General features: G+C 40.6%; 1 long non-coding RNA gene across 1 annotated transcript in view; it reads right to left on the reverse strand.

The window, feature by feature from the left end:
• Nucleotides 1-21074, reverse strand: part of LOC146859907 (uncharacterized) — a 100977-nt gene extending 79903 nt beyond the window's left edge. Inside the window, exon 1 of the long non-coding RNA XR_014978734.1 lies at nucleotides 20734-21074. This is a non-coding gene — a long non-coding RNA (uncharacterized LOC146859907). The remainder of the gene's footprint in view (nucleotides 1-20733) is intronic.
• Between the last annotated feature and the right edge of the window lie 974 nt (nucleotides 21075-22048).

Consider the following 22048-nt stretch of genomic DNA (forward strand, 5'->3'; position numbering starts at 1 on the left):
GAAGCTCAGGAGCTGTACTGTAATTATATTCCCTCCTTCTGGAGACAAGTAGCTGGTAAGTGGAATCTTTTCATTTTCTGCAGAATAAGTCTACTATATTCTTATAAGCTCAGAATAGCACATTTAAGCAGAACATTCGTAAGAGTTCTCTTCTCTTCCTTTTCTTAGGTTATAGTTACGGCCTCCTTTCCAACACGAGGATCCTGAAGTGCTGGGGATTTCAAGAGGTCTCAGTTTATCCAGAATCAATCCCCAACACCTCCCTTAGTTATCCTAGCGTATGCAGTAATACGAAGCTCCATAACTAGAGCTGTCTTTGGGAGTGTGGGGAGCTTCCCTTCGTTCCTGTGGCTTGGGCTCATTCTCAGGTTAGTGACACACCGACAGAAAGCCAAGCCCACGAATTACATTCCACCTGAACGAAGATGAACCTGGAAGGGGCGTGTTCCCCTTTAATACCCGCACCCCAAAGGCCTTCTTTGGAAGACCTTGCAGCAGCTATAGTTGATTTGCAGAATTAAGTTCCGAAACATGCTGACAATACGCAGCCTTATTATGTGGAAGCTGATGCCTCCCAAGTTGCGGTTGGAGGGGTGTTATCTCAACGAGACAAAATATCTGGTCGTCTTCATCCAGTAGCTTATTTCTCCAAGAAACTCCTTCCGGCTGAACAAAATTATACTATCGGAGAGCGAGAGTTATTGGCGATAAAAGTGGCCTTCCAGGAATGGAGACATTTATTAGGCTCCCCTCACACCATTACCATCTATACAGATCACAGAAACTTACCGCCAAAGCCTTGACTCCCCGACAAATGAGATGGGTTCTGTTTGTTAGCGAGTACGACTTTGTTATCACTTATAGAGCAGGTACTCAACATGGTAAAGCAGATGCCCTGTCTAGAATAGGTCACGAAAAAGGGATACACACGAACGTGTGTTGTCCTATAATTCCTTTTCACAAAATCATCGGAGCAGGATACCAAAGCAAACACCCTACCCCACCATTTCTCGATTAGTTGTTACATGCGTATTCCACCATATCTATCAGACTGGATACATAAACCTGGAAATTCGGTACAGGAAGGGTTATACTATCATAACAACAGACTGTACATATCTATAGTTGAATTACAACAACACATTATCAAATGGTGTCATAAAACTTCTCTGGCCGGACATCCTGGTGGAGAAAAAAACGTGCAAACGTGCCCACGTTGGTTTTGGTGCGAAGGAATGACTAAGGACATAATGACTTACGTGAAATCCTGTTCCGTATGCGGTAGGCAAAAAGCCTTGCATACAGCCCCTGCAGGACTATTAAGACCTGTGGCAATTCCTGAAGTACCTTGGCACTCCATCAGCATGGATTTTATTACAGATCTCCCACAGATAAGAGGTTATAACACCATCTTGGTAGTTGTTGATATGCTCACCAAGATGGCACACTTTATACCTTTAAAAAAGTTACCCTCCTCTAAAGAACTTGTGCAAGTATTCCTTGAGCACATAGTCAAGTTACATGGTCTTCCCTCTGTTATAATTATGGATGGGGAGCTCAGTTTGTGTCCCGCTTCTGGCAAGGAATATGTACCACACTTGGAATAGATCATAAACTCTCCACTGCCTATCACCCGCAAACAGATGGCCAAACTGAAAGGACCAATCAAACCCTTGAAAAATATTTATGGTGTTTGCTTGCGACGATCACCTCTGATTGGGTTAACGCTCTTCCGTTAGCTGAGTTTGCATACAATAATGCCACACACTCTTCCATTGGTTTTTCCCCTTTTTTCCTTTTGTAAGCCCATCACCCTCGCTTCCTGCCCTTTCCGTTGCCTACCCCTTTAGTAGACATTCTAGCTGTTCACGCACATCATTCAGTTCTTCTAGATAATTGGAAAAAGGCCAAACACGAATTAGCACTCACAAAGGAAGCCATGAAACTACAAGCAGATAAACACCGTAGTCCTGCTTCAGATTACCATGTAGGGGATCAAGTATGGTTATCCACCAGACATCTAAGATTAGAAGGTCCTCGAAAGCTACAGCCTAGATACATAAGTCCTTACACTATCACCAAGGTCATTTCCCCTGTCACTTTACGACTACAACTGCCAGAAGAAATGCGTATCCACCCTGTGTTTCACACATCTTTACTCAAACGATATGTCCCTTCTTCTGAACCAGAAGTACCTCCTCCCCCGTCCTTATAGAAGGAGAAAAAGAAAATGAAGTTAAACGTATTCTTGATTCTCGCAGATATCGAGGCAAACTACAGTATCTAGTTGACTGGGTAGGCTATGCACCTGAAGACAGACCATGGGAACCAGCAGAAAATGTGCATGTTCCTTTCCAAGTACGTCGCTTTCATGCCCTCCACCCTTCAAAACCCTGGCCAGTGAGTAGGCCTTTAAGCGGGAGAACTGTCATAGCCCTCACTTCCTGCATAGTCAAATGGCCCCAAACACGGTCTGCTAAATAGGAGACCAAAAGTCTAGTCTCAGTTGAACTGGAGACCAAAACTTAAGTTAAACTGAAACAGAAGTATAACGTTACTACTTGTAAACGCTGAAAGTCATAAAATTAGACTTTCATCTCAGTTTACCCTTCTGAATCAGGCCCCATATGACCCTGAAACCAGATGGCTTTAGCAAACATAATGGTTTGATTATGTGAATTGCCCATTGTCACAAAAATTTTATCACAAAAGCCAGCTTTTCCCCACTCATTTTCAATATTTTTTATTTCAACAGTTATTTTCCTTAGGAAAACCTGAGGGATCTAAAGATATGAACCCTTGCTGGTTTTGGCATTTTGTCTGCTTGTCAGAAATCTAGTTTTTCTGGTTCACCCATGGGTTTCACGCTAATTTCCACCACAAACTGGTAGTAGGTTGAGAGCACAAAAAATAGGCAACCTCTTGGAAAAATGCCAAAACTGTTGTACCAAATTAAGCTTTTTGATTCAGTTTTGTGTGTTCCTAAAATCTGGGAAGATGGTGACTATAGTACCGGAAACTGTTCGTGTATACCATTTTTAGGAAAAAGAAACACACTTTTATCTGGAGCAGTTTCCCTATTCTTACAAAAAAATCCTCAAAATATTTATATATTTGTCTTATTTTCTTAGTCTCCCCCAGGTGAATTTACAAACCCTGGGTTCCCATAATGTTGGATAAAATGACCCAAATTTGCTGTTGATACCTTATGCGGAAAAACAGCGTATGTAACTCTAAGTTGCAAACTACCCCAAATAACAAAAAAAGGGCTCAGCACTGGGGGAGGGGTGGAGGTCCAGCAGTTATGGAGTTTATGGAGAAAGAGGTGCATTTAACTTCTGCTGCAGAAACCTTTGCCTTGCAAACAGCCTGAACTGCTTCTAAAAATGAAACACTGAAAATGTAGTTTCCTACCCATTTTGCTAATATTTTACACACTATTTTTTATTCTTGAAACACAATGGTCATAACCGCCATTTTTGCAAAATATTGGATCTGGCTTATTGGCGGTTTGTAATGCAATTTTTTGATTGATTCCTTCACTCTTCACCACACCGTGTGGTGGGTGGATTTTCAATCACCTTATTGATAGTTGATTGAGCAATTCTCAGGTTTGTATTGTTGTATTGTAGTTGAATTTATAACGGCGCACAGCTACCCACCATGGGGTCTCCCGGCGCCAAGGATGGTAATGGCCAAAAACTGAGATAGCTATTTATTGAGGGAAGAGCCAGGTTTTCAGGTCCCTACGGAACTTTATAAAAGTAAGTTCCAATTTCAAAGAGACAGGAAGAGAGTTCCAGAGCTTAGGAGCGAGATGGGAGAAGGAGCGACCGCCCATTCTAACCAATCTAAATCTAGGGATCACATAGTTACCCTGAGATGCTGATCTAAGGGACCGAGAAGGGACATAAGGATAAACAAGTGAACGCAGATACAGAGGTGCCAGGCCCTGTTTCTTCTGGTTTCTTCTACAGAAGAAATAAAACCAGCATGTATTCCAGCGCGATTTTGGGCACCTCTTCTATTAAATGTTTTTAACAACTTAACTAATTCCCAGATTCCAAGCACAATGTCAACAAGCATTAATGTACCAATTGTTAAAAAGGGCGATCGATCCAATCCAAGCTGTTATACATCGATCTCCCTGATAGATAATGCATTGAAAATCTTAGGGAAGTTCCTGTATAATAAGATCAAGACATGGGCTGAGGAAGATCGTACTTTACAACCTTGCCAGTTAGGTTTTAGAAGTAAAATAGGCACAATCGAACAGTGTCTAAATATTAATTTAATTATAGGAAAATATACTAGAGCCCCAAAATCCCCTATTTATCTAGCTTTTAAAGACCTTACCGCAGCCTTTGATTTTGTTAACATGTCACGTTTATGGTCTATTCTTTTAAAATATGGCTTGGATGAAGTTTTATTTCATTTTTTAGCTTATCTGCATAAGGACCTGAAAGCCAGGGTGAGGATCAATACGGGCGGGGAGGCTTCAAACAATATTGGAGTTGGCCGAGGGGTCAGGCAGGGTTGTGTGCTGGCCCCTCTCCTTTTTATCTTATATATCAACGACCTACACAAATAATTGATAACACTCTCCAACGACGTCCCTAAATTCAATGGTCATATACTTCCCGCCCTATTGTACGCCGATGACGCGGTCTTAATGGGCCGTACACCCAACGCTTTACGCGTTTTAGTGAGGGATTTTGTAGATTTTTTGGCCAGCTTAGATTTATGCACGAATTTTCAAAAATTGTTTAAAATGGCTTGTGGACCTAAAAAGTAGCTTGCAAATTCTATTATAGACAACCGAAGTTTACAACGGTCCTGCACTTTTCCTTACCTGCGGCTGGTATTTGCAGCCAATGGTTCATGGGTTGATCATGTGGTGCATAGCAGGAAAAAGTTTGCTAAAGCTATTAATTCAATCGTTGGTCTCCCGCAGCCCAAAAGGACAGAGGTAGTTCTAGCCATCACGAAAAATGTTAAATAGCAATGTATCCCAACTGCAACATATGGTACGGAGGTCTGGGGTTTCACATAGCATTCAGGGTGAAGAAAACAGATTTTGCTGAAAAATCCTGGGAGCTCCGATCTCTGCATTGCAGTACGTCTGCCATAGCGAACTGAAATTTCTTTACGTTGAAGACTGTATAAAGGCTCGCCCCACCATATTCTGGCTAGCAATTTGGAACAACCCGGCAGCAGCCCTCACAAGAGATATAATAACAGACTGTCTCAAGTGCAAGAAGGGTAGGGAAATACCATGGCTCGCCGCAGTGAGAGAGAGCTTGAGCAGTGTAAATCTCACACATATCTTTTTAAATCCCACTGATTTAGATGGCACAAAAAAAAAGTCCTACAGGAGACCCTATATGCATATTACCATAAAACAAGACATGAAAAGGAGGCTCAGAAAACCACTATTTCTAGGTACATGTCTATCGAGGATGTCTCCCACATGCCATCCAGCTACCTTTTAAAACCATTAGGTTGCTTGGAGGGAGAACTCCTTTATCGTCTAAGGGCTGGTACAGTGAAATTTCTACTTTGTTTTACCCTGGGTTATAATGCCAATTTAGATCAATTGCCATTCCCTTGTGATGGCCGAGTGGCAAACAATGCTACATTTTTTATTTTTTTGTAATTTTTACTTAAAATATGCAAAATGGTTACTGATACCAAAAATACTTCTTACTAGCAGCACCTAACCTCACGGTATCAGGGCAAGATGGCGCCCGCACGACTGGTCGTGTAGGCAGGGTGAGCTGGTCTCTGCTGAAAACCACGGCTTAATGGTAGACGGCCTCGTTACCTGTCTGGATACTCGGAGAAGGCTGGCCCCGGTCTCGCTCACTCTTTGATGAATGCAGCGAAGGTTACTTTCCCGGAGTTTATTTTTTTTCTGAGGCGACGGTCCCAGGGGAGAGGATGTCCACGGTCGTGCTGGCAGAGATGAACGGCTGACCGGTTGTTGTTCCTCTACTGTATCGCGGAGAACTCCAGAGCACTGAGTACTGAGCCGAGCGGTTACACCCACACAGGTGCTGCGAATTGACGGCGTGGTGCGCGGCCAGGGAGCACAGAGCAGACAGCCGGTGGAGAGCTGACGGCGTGCTCCTCAGCGTTTGGTTGGGGAACAGAGAACAGACGGCCGGAGGAGAGTTGTAATGGCCCCGAAACATACTCGGAAAGCTCGCATGCAAGAACTTAAATCGGGACCCTCTATGGAGGTACAGTCTTCTAAGACAGGTGAGAAGGACCCTATAGTAAGCTTAAAATCCGGGGCTGTGGTAAAACGCAAGCAGGCTATAGCTACTTTATTTTTAGCTGCTGAACAAAAAAAACGTAAAGATATGGAATCAAACGAGCTTCAAGCAGGACTGACAACGCCTCAGAGTGAAGTTCTGACTGCCGCTAATGAGATAACCGAAGGTTTAATAGAGATTAACAACCCAATAACTCCATCTCGTGCTAGACTAGCGCGGGTAGATAACACTCAGCTCATATCTTCAGAGGGTGAAAAAATTACTGAAATGATGATCCCAGCTGGTTCGTCTGAACTTGCATCTGGGGATTTTTATTCGGTTTCAGAGAATTCGATCTCCTCTTCTGAGGAGCTGGCCATGCAGTGCGCAAAACAAATGACTTTTGAACATGAGTTTGAGTCCGATGAGGACGAAGTGAATGCTAGCGCCGAGTATGAGGAGGAGGATACTCCAATTACAGTTAGGGATGCCACTGAGGCATCAATGATAGAGGGGCCTATTGATACTCAAAATGCTCAGGATGTACAAGCCGGGGACATTACACTTGCTACAATTTATCAGACGATTCTGAGCCATATGGACAAAACGGCATTAGAGAGCCAAAAAATTCAAAATTCATGTCGTAAACTACAAGGCTCAATAAGAAGGCTGGTGAAAGTACAGTCAGATTTTGGAGAACGCTTCACGGAGGTTGAAACTAGGATCTCTAATATTGAAGATGAACTGATTAAACAAAAATCGGTCACGGAGACTTTGAATAGCAATAAAGAGGATGTATTGTGGAAAATGGCCGAAATGGAAAATCGTTCTCGTCGGAATAATTTGAGATTAATGCAAATTCCGGAGGGTAATGAAGGGCAGGATCCACGGAAATTTGTAATAGATCTTTTTCAGAAGGCGTTTCCAAAACTGAATAAATGGGACTGGGAGCGTGAAATCGAAAGGGCTCATAGATTTCCGTTTAAGATTCAATCACGCCCTGGGCAGAACCCATCCAGACCCAGGCCACTTCTTGTTGCTTTCAACAGCTTTCGAGCTAGAGAAGATATTTTTCAGCAAACTCGGCCTAATACTCAAGCGATGACTGATGGATTCACTTTTTTCTTTACACCGGACTTTTTCAAAGTACACAATGGACGTTCGATGGCAGCTGCGACAGTTAGTGGACTTATTTAAAAAAAAGGGCGCCCAGGCGTATGTTATGAATCCTGCCAAACTTAAAGTGATACATAAGGACAAATCAAGATTCTTTACTAATGTAAATTCAGCCAAGGAGTATTTACAAGCATTGAAGGATCCTTAATTTATTTATAATCATTGTAAATTTTTGTAACTCTCTGGTAATTCCAGTTGAACTGAATGCCTAATATTAGGGTAACTGTACTAATTATTATTATTATTATTCATTCATGAATTGTTTAGGATCATAGATAAGTGATCAGATTAGAAAACTATAGGGTACAGGGCAGGAAGGCCTTTGTAGCTCTTTCTTTTTCTTTTGGTTTGCCGTGGTGTTTAGCAGCGATGGGATCACGCTCACATCCATCCATAGGACTGTGTCCTAAAGCCCGATTTCAGGGAAGGGAGGGTTGGCTCTTGCAGAGGTTGGGGGGTGGTCAGGGGTTTGGGAGGGGCAAGGGTCATTGGGTAAGGTGTAAGGTTTGGGAAGGGTTGGGGAGCAATGGTAAAAAAAATTTCATGACAGTAACATGGGAGAGTGTTGGCGATGAAAAGGTTATGTTTGTTTCACTTGCTGATAGTCAAGGTGTAAAACTGTTCAATTACTGGCTAAGCAGTGTCAATGACTATCCTCTGATTTTGGGGAAAAAAAAAAAAAGTCTGTATGAAACGTAGTATTAAGATCTGCTCATTTAATGTTTCAGGGCTTAACTGTAGCAATAAAAGACGCAGAATAGCTGCAGAAATACGATATATTCGTCCCGATATTGTATGTCTACAAGAGACACATTTATCTTGGGACAGAAGGACATTGGTAACAGATTTGGGCTATACGCTGATTGTTGCTTCTCAGCAAACTAATAATACCAGAGGGGTCATGATTCTTTCTAGAATTGGATATTGCACGGTGAGTCGTAAATTAGCGGATAAATGGGGTAGGTGGGCTTTATCAGAAATTATAGTATCTGGAATGGCTTTTACCATTTGTACAATTTACGGCTCCAATTTAGATGAGGCTGAAGTTTTGCAACAATTAAATATTGAACTTGCCGATTGGAAAACTCCGTTAATTTTATGTGGAGATCTCAATATTAATCTGAACACTTGCGAGCTAATGGCTGGTCTAGAACATTATAATGGACGTAAACCACGAGTATTTAAGGCCCTATATGATTTAGTAATTGATCATGGGTTGATTGATATATGGAGTAAATGGCACTCTACCCTCCCGGGATATACTTTCTACTCTGCACCTCATAAGAAATTTGTTCGGTTAGATTACTTTTTTACGTCCTCAACTATACAACATCAAACTAAGATACAAACCTTCCCCAGAGTTACCTCGGATCACTCCCCCATATTACTTGAATGCTCTATTTTAGGGGACTATAGAGATACAAGGAGTTTTTCATTTGATAGGAAGCTGTGCTTAGACGAACAATATAGAATTCATATGATGGGATGGATGACAGAATTTTTTTAAATTAATTTAGGTACCGCTCACATTTCAATACTTTGGGACACTTTCAAGGCTTGTTTTAGAGGAGAAGCTATAAGTTTTAGTCTATATAACCAAAATAAATTACGGTCTCAAATGGGAGAGCTTTATGAATCATTAAAGACTGCAGAAGTAGAGCTTGCTAAAGCAATAAAAATACCGGACAACGCATCACAGATCACTATAGCCGAAGCAAAAATTGCACAATGTAAGGCGATGATAACTGGGGTTTGGGCGGAAGAGATTGCTCGGAAATACTTAATAAATAAAAGACATATTCATGAATATGGTGAATCTATAGGTCGCTCATTAGCGTTAAGATTAAAAATGAAAACAACTTCTCGATTGATCCCCAAACTACAAGATCAATTCGGGATAGTACAAGAATCACCAACGGCTATAATAGATATTTTTCATCAATTCTACTCTGACCTTTATACTCAGCAATCAAAGTCTAATGTAGTTCAAATTCCGGATGTTTGTATAATAAATCAATTAACCGAAATAGAGGCAGAAGCCCTGGATAGCCCTTTTACTATGGCAGAACTAGAGATTGCAGTTAAGAACATTCCGAATGGCAAAGCTGCCGGTCCAGATTGCATCCCGGGGGAAGTTTATAAATGCTTTTTTGAGTCAATGAAGCCTGTGATGTTAGAAACATTTAGGATGGCACAAAATGGAACTGCCCCAAATACATGGAATGAAGCATCAATAGTAGTGTTTAGTAAAAAGGGGAAACCACCAGAGCTACCTGGCTCGTATCGACCAATATCCCTACTTAATTGCGACAGTAAGCTTTACTCAAAGATGATTTCGAACCGTTTATCCAAAGTTATCTCGTCATTAGTTACAACTACCCAACACGGTTTTATACCTAAAAGAGGTTTCTCTCACAACTTCTGTCATTCACGAAGCTACCTCTGATCTTGTTACATACTGCCCTGAAGAAGTCCGCTCTCAGGACGAAACGCGTCGGCTGTGTCGTATTGCAATGTTCAATGTTATATGAACACGGAATAGAGATAAAATCAAGGAACTTCTATCCGTCTATTAATTGGAGTTGGACTGTATAATTGCCCCAATTGATTGGCTTTGTTATTGTGTGGTGCACCTGTGCTTTTGGTTTATTTGGTTACTGATACTATTTTGAAAAAAAGCCTTCCCCTGTCCACTACGAAGCAGCTTACATAAAAATCCTCAACTTGGTAGAGGAAGAATTAATTTCTCGTGTAAGCTCCTTTTTGAAAGTTGCAGTCCATGCTCGTAACACAATGTGCACTTTATGAAGGTTCTTCCCATTGATTTTATATTTACATTGCATTTACGATCATTGTCGAAAATATATGGATACTTTCTTTTTAATCATTTGATTAAATGACGCCCCTTTATTGGGGCAGCTGTTGCGCTATATAAATTGTTATAACATAACATAACATGATATAGGACAGGCATAAACTAAGTGAGTTTCTTTTGATGTTTGATTATGAATTGATTTTATTTTTGATTTGTACTATTATGCTGCTATGTGACCTGTGCTTTTATGGGTATATCAATATCCGAATAAAGATTTTGAATTGAATAGAATTGAAATATGGCATTCTCCTATTTGGATGAGATTTATTGAATAACATAAGTGAAAATTGAGCTTTATTGTTCTGTAAGATTCAAGCTCGAACTAGTGTAAAACCATTTTTTAGAGGTTTGCTGGAATTGCTGCCAATAGTTGCATTTAACATAAGAGAAATGATTTGACCACTAAGATTGCACCAATCATACTAAAATGCTATGCAACTGGCGATTTAGGACTTGTTTTAGATGACAGATGACATCCACATGATCCTTGACAGACACGTAAGCCCTCATTCTCCTGGACCCTCCCTGCAGCATTTGACATGGTCTTAGTAGCAATCCACTCATACATGGTCCTGTGCAAGAGCCCATGTTTGGTTGCAGAGTTTGACATTTAATTTGCTCTGTTCCCCTCTACTATGACAGTACTCACAATGCCTGGGTCCAGCAGGTGGTGCCATAATATCCCCATCATCAGACATGAGCCACCTCCGGATCTTAACCTCTGTTCTGCCGTTAGATTAAACTAATTAGCAAAACCATCAAATGGAAAAACGAAGTTCTAAAAGCTATCAAACCTCAAAGTATGTGCTAGCTCTTCAATAATAAAACTTAAAAGCACACACCTCAATATCTTACACAAATGCTTAATGTCTGAGCAGCTCAACCTTGATTTTATTTTTAAAAAGCATTGGAATTTATGTAAAGGAGACATACATCCAGGTTTAATTGAATATTCCATTCAATATTTATGTGTTTGCCTTTCATCCTCAAGTCAGCCATCAAGGTAACAAGAGAGGACCCTGGACAGTCTAATGAAGACCATGATGAAACCTGAATCACTTGGAAGATTCATGAGCTAGAGGTCAACAGTTGTTCATAATTTAAGCTATCATTATTTAAAAAATATTTTGCTTTCTAAAATGTTGAACACATTCTTTTTGACCTAATTGGCAATACATGCTATTAATGAAAGAAAGCTTACAGGGACATTATATTTAGGCTCAAATATACACACACAAACAATAGAAATTCAACAGTTATAGTTACCTGAGCGATCTGTAATGTATGCCCCCGCAATGCACTGCTTGTAACCTCACAAATTACATCACTCGTGACATGCTGAGTGAAATCAATGATGACATCACTCACAGAACCACTCACATACCCACTTGCACACCCATACACAACCACTCATACAACCACTCACACATCCACTCATCCATAGAGCCACTCACATATCCACTCAGGATCACTGACAAAATATCTAGTGACAAAATATGTTGCCAAAATATCGGGACATAAAAATCTATGTCAAAAATATCGACATCCTATCTTCATAATGGTAAGTACTAAAATATCAGAAAAGAATATTGTTGAAAATATCGTAGTACAAAATATCGTTTTTTAAAAATGTTTCAAAAAATAATGTAAAATAAATTAAATAATACATATAACGTAAAAAAGTATTTAGAACTATTAGAAAATGTTTACAATTATAAGTAATAAATGTAAAAATAAATTAAACATACATATATAAAATGTAATATATATACTTAATAATTAAGAAATAACTATTTTAATAAATTATTAAATGTTACAAATATATAAAAAATATAATATATATATACATACACCTGTAACATAAAAAAATAATATATGTATATATATATATTATAATTTAGAATACCAAAATATTTCTTATTTTTTAAAACTACATTTTACACTACATTGAGTACAACAGTAGGGAAAGTGTTTGATAGCGGAGGGGAATAATTTACGATTCCCACTCCAGCGAGTGCAACAGTAGGGAAAGTGTTGGATAGCGGAAGGGGAATCATTTACTATTCCCACTCCAACTAATGCAACATTAGGGAAAGTGTTGGATAGCGAAGGGGAAAAAATTACTATTCCCACTTCAGTGAGTGCAACAGTAGGTAAAATGTTGGATAGCTTACGGGATAAAATGACTATTCCCACTCCAGGGAGTGCACCAGTAGGGAAAGTGTTGGATAGCGGAGGGGTAAAAATTACTATTCCCACTCCAGCGAGTGCACCAGTAGGGAAAGTGTTGGATAGTGTAGGGGTAAAAATTACTATTCCCACTCTAGCGAGTGCAACAGTAGGGAAAGTGTTAAATAGCGGAGGGTAATAATTTACTATTCCCACTCAAATAAGTGCAACAGTAGGGAAAGTGTTGGGTAGCAAAGGAGAAAAAAATACTATTTCCACTCCAGCAAGTGCAACAGTAGGGAAAGTATTGGATAGCGGAGGGGAATAATTTACTATTCCCACTCCAATGAGTGCAACAGTAGGGAAAGTGTTGGATAGAGAAGGGGAAAACATTACTATTCCCACTACAGTAAGTGCAACTGTAGGGAAAGTGTTGGATAGCGGAGTCATAAAAATTACTATTCCAACTCCAGCGAGTGCAATAGTAGGGAAAGTGTTGGATAGCGGAGGGGAATACATTTCTATTCCCACTCCAATGAGTGCAACAGTAGGGAAAGTGTTGGATAGCGGAGGGGATAAAACGAAACATTACATATATTACATATATTGCAACTAAATCCCCATACAAAATAAAAACAAAAAAATGACTAACAATATTTATCAGTTAATAAATAAATATTAATAATCAACTAATGATTGATTTATTTAAAGTAAATTACTTTCAACCCTCTACCCCAATAAACAGAAAACCACACACCTAAAAATATTTACACAATTTCCATAACTAATTTTACATTAATAAATTAATAACAATTAACAACAAATCATGGAAAAATTAAAAAAGTTATTCCCAACATTTACAACTATAAACGCCACAACTCACACATCAAAATTATTCCACAATTTGCATATTTAATATTTAATTAAATATTTAACATTAATTTACAAATAATTCATTATTCATAAATAATGTACCTCCCACCATATTCCCCTATAAATGACATCACCAGTGTAGTAAAACATGACACAATTAACATAACTAATTAACAATTACTTTTTTAATAACAATTAGGAAGCAAAATGGAAACAATTACTAAATTAATTCACACAATTAACATTATATTATATTGTGTTATAAATATAAAAAAATGAATTCAAAATAAATTACTTCCCACGCTACTCCCCTATCAACCCACAAAGCACTCCTAAAAAAATGACACAATTAACGAAATTACCTATTAATTAATAATAAACAACCAATTAATAAATAATTAAATACATTAATTAACAATATTAAATATTAAATATATATATATATAGATTAATAACAAATATTAATTAATTATAATTAAATTACTTCGCACCCTATTCCCCTATAAACTCACAACCCGCTACGGAACTAAAACGTAAAATATAATTAAAATTAATCTAATAACGCTCCATACATACAGGGGTGGGGGTACGCTCCGTACATGCGGGGGTGGGGGTACGCTCCGTACATGCGGGGGTGGGGGTACGCTCCGTACATACGGGGGTGGGGGCACACTCCGTACATGCAGGGGTACGCTCCGTACATACGGGGATGGGGTACAGCGTGTACACGTATGGGTGCTGGGTTACGGTGCATACATGGGGGGGGCTGGGGGTACGGTGCGGACATGTAGGGATGGGGGTACGGTGCGTACCGGGCCCCCTTTTCGTCATGCATCGTAGCATACTTAGCTTTTTCGGCACTTTTTGGGTCCCGTAAAAAATTTGCCGTCCGGAGTGTTTTCGGTATGAATCGTACTTGCGGGTACGTAAAAAGCAACCTGACTCCTACGAATGTCGCGTATGCGCTGTCCCGGATCAGATTTGTATGTATTTTTTCCGATTCGTACGGAAATGGTGTTTCCGTACGAATCGTACTTGCATGTTTGTACGGTGTTTTTCCCGGGTACGAGTCGTACGGAGAAAACGCTCCGTCCGACGATTCATACCCGGGTTTTACAGGATCGGAATCGGCACCTATATTTTTATAAAGGATATATCTTCGATATTTTTTAAAATGATATTAATGACTTCGATATTGTTAAAAACTGTATTACTTACCTTAGACTCGATATTCTTGACCACAAAATTCTGACAGTCGATATTTTTGTATCACAATATATTGCATTCAATATTAGTGCAAGTCGACATAAAAACTATTTACAGCCACCTCTATAGCCTCTCGCTTACCCATACACCTACTCACACAGCCACTCACTCACCCATACATTCACTCACACATACACCTACTCCCACACCTACTTAGTGATTTAGTGCATGACTGGACATGTGAGTGCTTGTATGGATGTGTGAATAGGTATATAAGTGGTTCTGTGAGTATGAGAGTGGCACTGTTGTGAGGCAGTATGGGTGAGTGAGTGGACAAATGTCTTCATTGGTTATCAAATAATAATGTCAAACAGACACGGGAAGGAAGCAATTAGCCAACGAAATCATCATGGCCAGGAGAGTAGAATGGGTGGGCGGTCTAAGAAAAGTCTTCGCCGGTGACTGTGTGGTTATTAATTTGTAATAATGTTGACACGGTCCCTAATCTCCTAGCCAACTTGCATAGCCTTTCCCTAAGGAATACACAGCTAATACCCTTATCACTAGAGTATTTCTACATCGGCCACAGACCAATAGCGGAAAGGTATCATAGGGGTAGAAAAACGTCATCATTCTCCAGTGAGAGAGGGAAAGAGGACCCCTCCTCAAATCGCGGGGTCAGACTACACAAGATTGGAAGCGCTGTCACACCTGGAAGACTGCGATTGATTAACTCCTTCACCCTCTCTTTTAACATCCAAGGCAAGTATCCCGGCCCTAGCAGAGAATAGTCTAGTGGAGTCTCAACATATTAAACCACCCCGAGAAGAAACTCCTATATCTATTAATCTGGAGCATGTGCAGATCCCCCTACCCCCTATGATTGATAGCGAGGGACTCAAGACTAACATGATAACTAACATGATAACATGGAATTTGGCAGGCATAGCCTCCAAGTTAAGAAACCATCAGTGGTTAAACAAGTGGCAAACCATGGAATTGGTATTCTTTCAGGAGACTTGGGGGAAAGACCCAGTCTTTTTCCATGGGTTTCATACCTTCCACTCTCCGGCAATTCCATCACCCTCGGGGAGGGCAAAGGGTGGTCTACTAACTTTAATTTCAAACACTATACCTCTTCAAGTTAGGCAAATTGGTCCCATACATAGCCACTTCCAGATCTTCCAGTTGGGTCACAGGAATCAGGACATCTGGACAACTGTCAATTTTTATAACAACGAAACTGGGAGAAACATGAAGGTTGTGGTGGACGCCTTAGAAAAGGAGGTTGAGAAATTGAACATAGCAAAAAATGGGGGTAGCGCAATCCTCATTTGGGCAGGGGACTTCAATATTCATCTTTGCAAGTTTAATGGGACTAGAGTATGCGAAGTAGAAGACTTTCATGGTAACCCACTGTCAAATTTTATCCACAATGAGTACAGTGAAACCCTAAATACTTTATTACATAAGTGGAATCTGGGTATAATTAATGAAGTGAAAGAGGGAGAGCAAGTGTCAACATTTAGACGGGGCATCCAAGAGTCTATTATTGACTTCTTTTTAGCTCCAGCACATCTATATGGGAAAGTGGTGCATATGAGTACTCAATTTACTTCCCACAGTGACCACGGCATTCTATTCATACATTTAAGTATCCTGTCTAAAGCTAAAGTTCATAATGAGGTAGCTGAAGATGTGAATTTGATCAGGAAAAATGGCTGAATGGTCACAGGTCCATAAGCTAAACCTAATTCCTGAAATTTTAGCCCGAGTTACGGAGGATAGATTATCATGTCTGGGAGAGAACGCATCCCCTTCATTCCTGGTTACCCAGTTGTGCCCTTTTGGCAAAAATAAAAGCTGCACTCACCCGGTTTAAGTCGCCAAATGCTACTCCCAATATTGGGTGGTTCGGCACAGCCAGTTCTTAAGCTAAAAAAGCCCTTGTAAATGCCCTAAAAACTAATCTTAGAGATCCCAACAAGATTTGTGCATTACGGAACAATTTAAAAATAAAATTAGCTAGGAGGGTTAGAGTAAAGGATCTTAGGCTCAGACTTGGGAAGACCTTGAGCAAGCTGCCATTTCGGGCAGGAGCAGAGACATTTGGAAAATAGTGAACGCCCCACATTTCAAAGAGCCTAGTGATTGTACGTTAGATGTACACATAGATGAAGAGGCATGGGTGAGTTATTTTGAAACTATATTTGGTGTATCAACTCCCTCTAACCCAGCGCTGCCTTGTTCAGCGCCTCTACTCCAGGGAGGGCTAACCTTCTCTCCTTTTGAGATTAGAAAGGCACTAGAAGCCTGCACTCCCAGCAAGGCGCAAGGCCCCGATGGGATCCTTATTGACCTCTTCCAGGACAATTATGACTTGTGGGTCCCTCTTTTAACAAATATTTTTAATAGTATTCAGATAGTAGGTCCCCCTTCATCCTGGAATCAGAGCATAATTGTACCTATTTTCAAAAAGGGGAGAGGGGGTCACCAAAGAACTATCGTCCTATATCCCTTCTCGACACTACTGCCAAACTTACGGGACGGGTCCTCTTGGCCAGACTGGAGGCGTGGGCTGAAAGCCATAATATTTTTATGAAGGCACAATATGGATTCCGAAGGGGAATGAGCACGGTGGAGCAATGCCTAAACCTCTCCTTATCTGTAGAGAAATATACAAAGGCAAAAGCAAAAGGCAGGAAGATCTATATGGCCTTCATGGACCTGACCGCAGCCTTTGATTGTGTTTCCCATTCGAGGCTGTGGTCCATGATGGAGGGGATGGGTATTGATCCGCTGATAATCACCTTAATACGTCAGCTGTACATCAATGCCACTGCTTGTGTTCGGTATGGCAGGAGGGGGGAGTGTACACGCCACTTTAAAATCGGTAAGGGGGTAAGAAAGGGGACTGTTTTTGCCCCATTTCTTTTCTCCATCCAGACAAACGGGGTAGAGTCCTCCCTGTGTGCTTAACCCGTGGACGTGCCTAAATACGATCATGACCCTCTCTCAATCTTAGCGTACATGGACAATGCAGTATTGATAGACAGATCAGGGTTAGCCCTGCAATCGTTAATCTCAGCTTACTGCACTTTTATGGCCTCCCTTGACCTAAATGAATCCAAATCTTTCAGAATTGTGGCAGGAGCTGCCAGAGGAGAGAAATACCCCCACTTCCAGCTGGCAGGAAAGAAAATTGAGGTTGTCGATTCCTTCTCATATCTGGGAGTCCTTTTTTATAAGGATCACACACAGTCCAAACTTAGTGGCTGCAAGAGCCCAGGGCATGCAAAGGAGCCTCAATGCTGTCAAAAGATTCTCAAAGAAGCTGGGAGTTAGCCCCATGGACACAATAAAAAATAATTACCTCGCAAAAACAAAGTCTGCTGCAATTTATGGGGCAGGAGTCTGGCAGATGGCTAATGTCGATCAGTTACAGCAAGTAGAAGACAGCTTCTTTAAAAACAGATTTTCCTTGCCGCAATCAGCCCCAAACTATATTTTACATCTCAAACTTCCTTACCTTAGTGATTGCATAAGATTGGCACCAGTTCTGCTGTGGCTTCCAATATGGCAGAGGTCTACGGTGGACCTGAAACAAACTATTATCAGGGATTGCTGCAAGTTGAATTACTATAAAAGGATTGGGTGGTAAAATTCTGTGGAGGTCCAACTGAATGCCCTAGGGCTGTGTGAACTATTTAAAGAGCCTGATTCCTGCAAAAGGATCACAAAGAAAAGGATAACAGACTTATTCAATAAGAGAGCAAATTATGATTGAAGGGGAAAGAAATGTTTTCATTACTCTTCCATTGCCTACGATCTGGTTCCTCCAGACCTGAGGAGCATTTCTATTATCTATCTTGGATTAATAATGCGCCACATAGATTTATTCTATTGCGCTTCCGATTGAATATGATCCCGTTACTCCTGGGATATCCGGCCAAGAGATACAAACTGGTAGACTTGTCACCTTGTCCCTGCAATAACTTTGCTGTGCAGTCAGACCCACACATATTACTGTTTTGCAAAAACTATTCCGACGAAAGAAAAACATTCATTCTCCCAATCCTGATGTTTCATAATTTTAAACAGTATCGGGTGGCTATGTATTTTTTAAAGGCCCTTTCGGATCTATTTGTATGCTTTGCGGTAGCCTCATTACTGTGGGCATGTTTCAGAAAACGGTGGGACGATTCCTTAATAATGATAGATCTTAACTTTAACTGATTTTTTAATGGATTTTAAAAGTTTTATCTGAATGGATTATTTTGATCAAGGAAAAACTGTTTAAATCTTTTTTAATACTGTACATTAGGTTTATATATTTGACATGTAGATTTTATGAAATGATGTGCTTTCATGGTCTGTTTTTTTAAAGATCGAATAAAGCTGTGTGACTTGATTTGAGTGAGTGGATGTGTTAGTGGCTGTATGGGTGAACATAGAGGTGTGTCAGTGCCTTTATGAGTGGATATGTGAGTGAATGTATGGGTGAGTGGCTGTGTATCTTGGTGTATAGGTAAGTGAATGTCCGTGTGAGTGGCTGTAGTGGTGAGGGGATGTGTGAGCGGTTCTATGGATGAGTGAGTAGTTTTGTGAGTGGTTGCATGGGGTTTTCTATTGGGTGTATGAGTGGTTGTGTGGATGTGTGAGTGGGGGTGTGAGTGGTTCTTTAGATGAAGTCATTAGTGATCTCATCAGTGATGTCACTGACTATCTCATGAGCTGTGTAATATGTGAGCTCATAAGAAGTGCATTGTGGAGACCTAGCTCTCGTATCTATAACAGCCGCAAACCATTGATCAGTTATTGACACGCGACCTGGGGCTTCATCTGATCTGAAAAGGGGAAGCAGTCCACATGGTACAGCATATTCTTCAGGAATCATGTCTGATGACTTCAGGGGCAGCGAGCAATGGGCTGTACTGCAACTGCTTGCTTACTTTATGTATTACCAAAATAGTTTTGTTTTACAAATGTGCACATCTTCTTTCAAAACCTGTGCAGTTTTAAAAAAAATATTTCCCATCTAAAAAACATTCAGAGATGCTGATCTGAAGCCTCTTGCAGGTGATGAATACCATTTACAGGAGGCAGTTGCAAAATGCAACCTGCCTAATTAAGTCATTGTAATTGGGCAGGTAGTTTTACAACCTCTTGTAATTTAAGATGCGACGTATTAATAGATAGGTTGTATCTCAAATAACATCCCAGTTCGCAAACCAGCCAGTGTGAAATTTGTACATCCCGGATTTGCGGACAAAGATTATACATTACGCCTGTTGTTACTAATTTGCCATTTTTTACAAATGCAATTCGAAAACAACCTTATTTTTTAATAACAATTAATTCATTTCAAAACTGGTTACATTAAATATTACACATTTTATATCTGCTATTTCCGCCACGGGCAACCCTGCCTTCTTACCTGCGAATTTTTATTGAATCCATCAGAAAATAACTTATGTTTCAAACCACATCTTTGCCGTTTCCATGTACCATAAATAACTGGTGTTACTATGACTCAATTTACTGGTGATCTACGTACTGAGTTTGTAATGAGGGAAGGCTGATTTTGCCAAACTGAAGACCTGTCAATCACATCAGAGGTCGGTGGTGAGCATTAACTGATGGAGCGCTCCTGACAATTACTAGTGAACATGTTAATGTCAGTAAATCTTCCCAGTCCCTTCCCCTATCAGTTTGACAATCTTCTAAAAGTTACCATAAAGTCTGCATGTAAACGTATCTTGCCTTCCACGAGACCAATCGGTGTTTTATGGCCCTTAACCCAATGATAAACTTTCTATTTTAGGTAAATGTGAGCCTTTGTATTTTAGAGTAAGACATAAACAATATGGAATGCCATACTCCTGAAGAGTAGTTCTTGCTGAAACTGAACAGAATAGAGCATCGTGTTAAATAGCAGCAAGGGATTGAAAGACAGTTTGAATAGTTGTTTAATGACTCTAGAATCACACTCGAAGGCAAAATAAAACATCTTACATGATGTGTTTTGTATTCCAAATCTCGTCTCGTCCCGGCCCTTCCATGGATTCCTAAACCGTCCACATCTACAGGGCAGTTTGCTGTTTTTATGCTTTTCTATTGGACGATTTTGAATCTAATATGTAATCAAATTCATGCCCCACATCCCATATTTCTTACCAGAACTAACAACGTCTTCTTCTCCTACGAATCGGGCGCGCCCGAGGTTTACATGCTCCACTTCTTCCGGCGCTCCTCCTGGTTCTGCGCCTGGGCCTCCTACTGGCCCTTTGACTGGCCCTTTGACTGGACCTCCGACTGGACCTCCGACGGGACCTCCTACTGCCCCCCCCACTGGCCCCTCCGCCGCAGGTTAGGGTGCACATGGTTGAACTCATTTTCCTTTAATTTAATGATGTTTCTTGGCCCGGGGTAGGGATTGATGCTGCTTGCAGGGTCCACACAGTGCTTATGTGAACTAGTGGCCCTGCTGTGCCTGGTCCAGCTCACGCAGCCGTGACTCAGCTGCTATGCAGATAATCTGCCATTGTGATGTCTCCAGCTGACGAGGGGCTTGGTGACGTTTCCTACCCATAACTGGAAATTAATCCTGGCCTGTAATCAGTCACGTGACTAAGACAAGGACTGCAACGATAGGGCAGTCAAACCAATTGAATCTGAATTAGTTAAAATTTGTATTAAAGTTTGGTTTATTCTATTATGTAAAAAAATCGCAGTTCAAGGAAAGGGTTCTGTAGTTACAATTACTTATTTTGAAGTCTTACCTGTTACCATTTCCAAGGGCCAGATGTACGACGGAGTTTTGCACGCTGAAATGGGTTTTAGACCCGTTTGTGAATGCAAAATACCTGTGGCCCATGAACTAACCCTATTTTGCGAATTGCTAATTAAATAGGGACTCGCAAAATAGGGTTAGCGACTCGCTATTAGCAAGGGGCATTCTGAGGGCGTCCCTTCCTAATAGCAAGTCTGAACCCTATGAAAGAATGTCGCAATTGCCAATGGTCATACATCCGGCCCTAAGTTCTTTATATATATTCCATTCAAGGCCAAAAATTAGCACACTTTGGCCCAGATGTACAAAGGTTTTTGGCGGCGTAAATGGGCTTTAGACCCATTTGCGCCAGCAAAAAACCAGTGGCCCATGCACTAATCATAATTTGCGAGTTGCAAATCAATTTGCGACTCGCAAAATAGGATTAGCAACTTGCTTAGGAAGGGGCGTTCCAAGGGCGTCCTTTCCTAATAGCGACTCCTTAAGCTATGTAAGAATGTTTTGTGACTGTAAAAAACTCGAGGTTTATCACCTTTCTCAGAAGGGTGACCCCTTCCCCTTTGTGAATACATAAGCAAATATCATTTAAGGGCAGGCAGTGGTCCCCGGGACCACTGCCTGCCTTTAAAAAATGAAACTGAAAAGTTTCATTTTTATTTTTGAAATGCAGCCCATTTACTATTAAGGAAAAGGGGCTGC

This window comes from Triturus cristatus, chromosome 3_1, assembly GCF_964204655.1.
Source record: "Triturus cristatus chromosome 3_1, aTriCri1.1, whole genome shotgun sequence".
Lineage (NCBI taxonomy): Eukaryota > Metazoa > Chordata > Amphibia > Caudata > Salamandridae > Triturus > Triturus cristatus.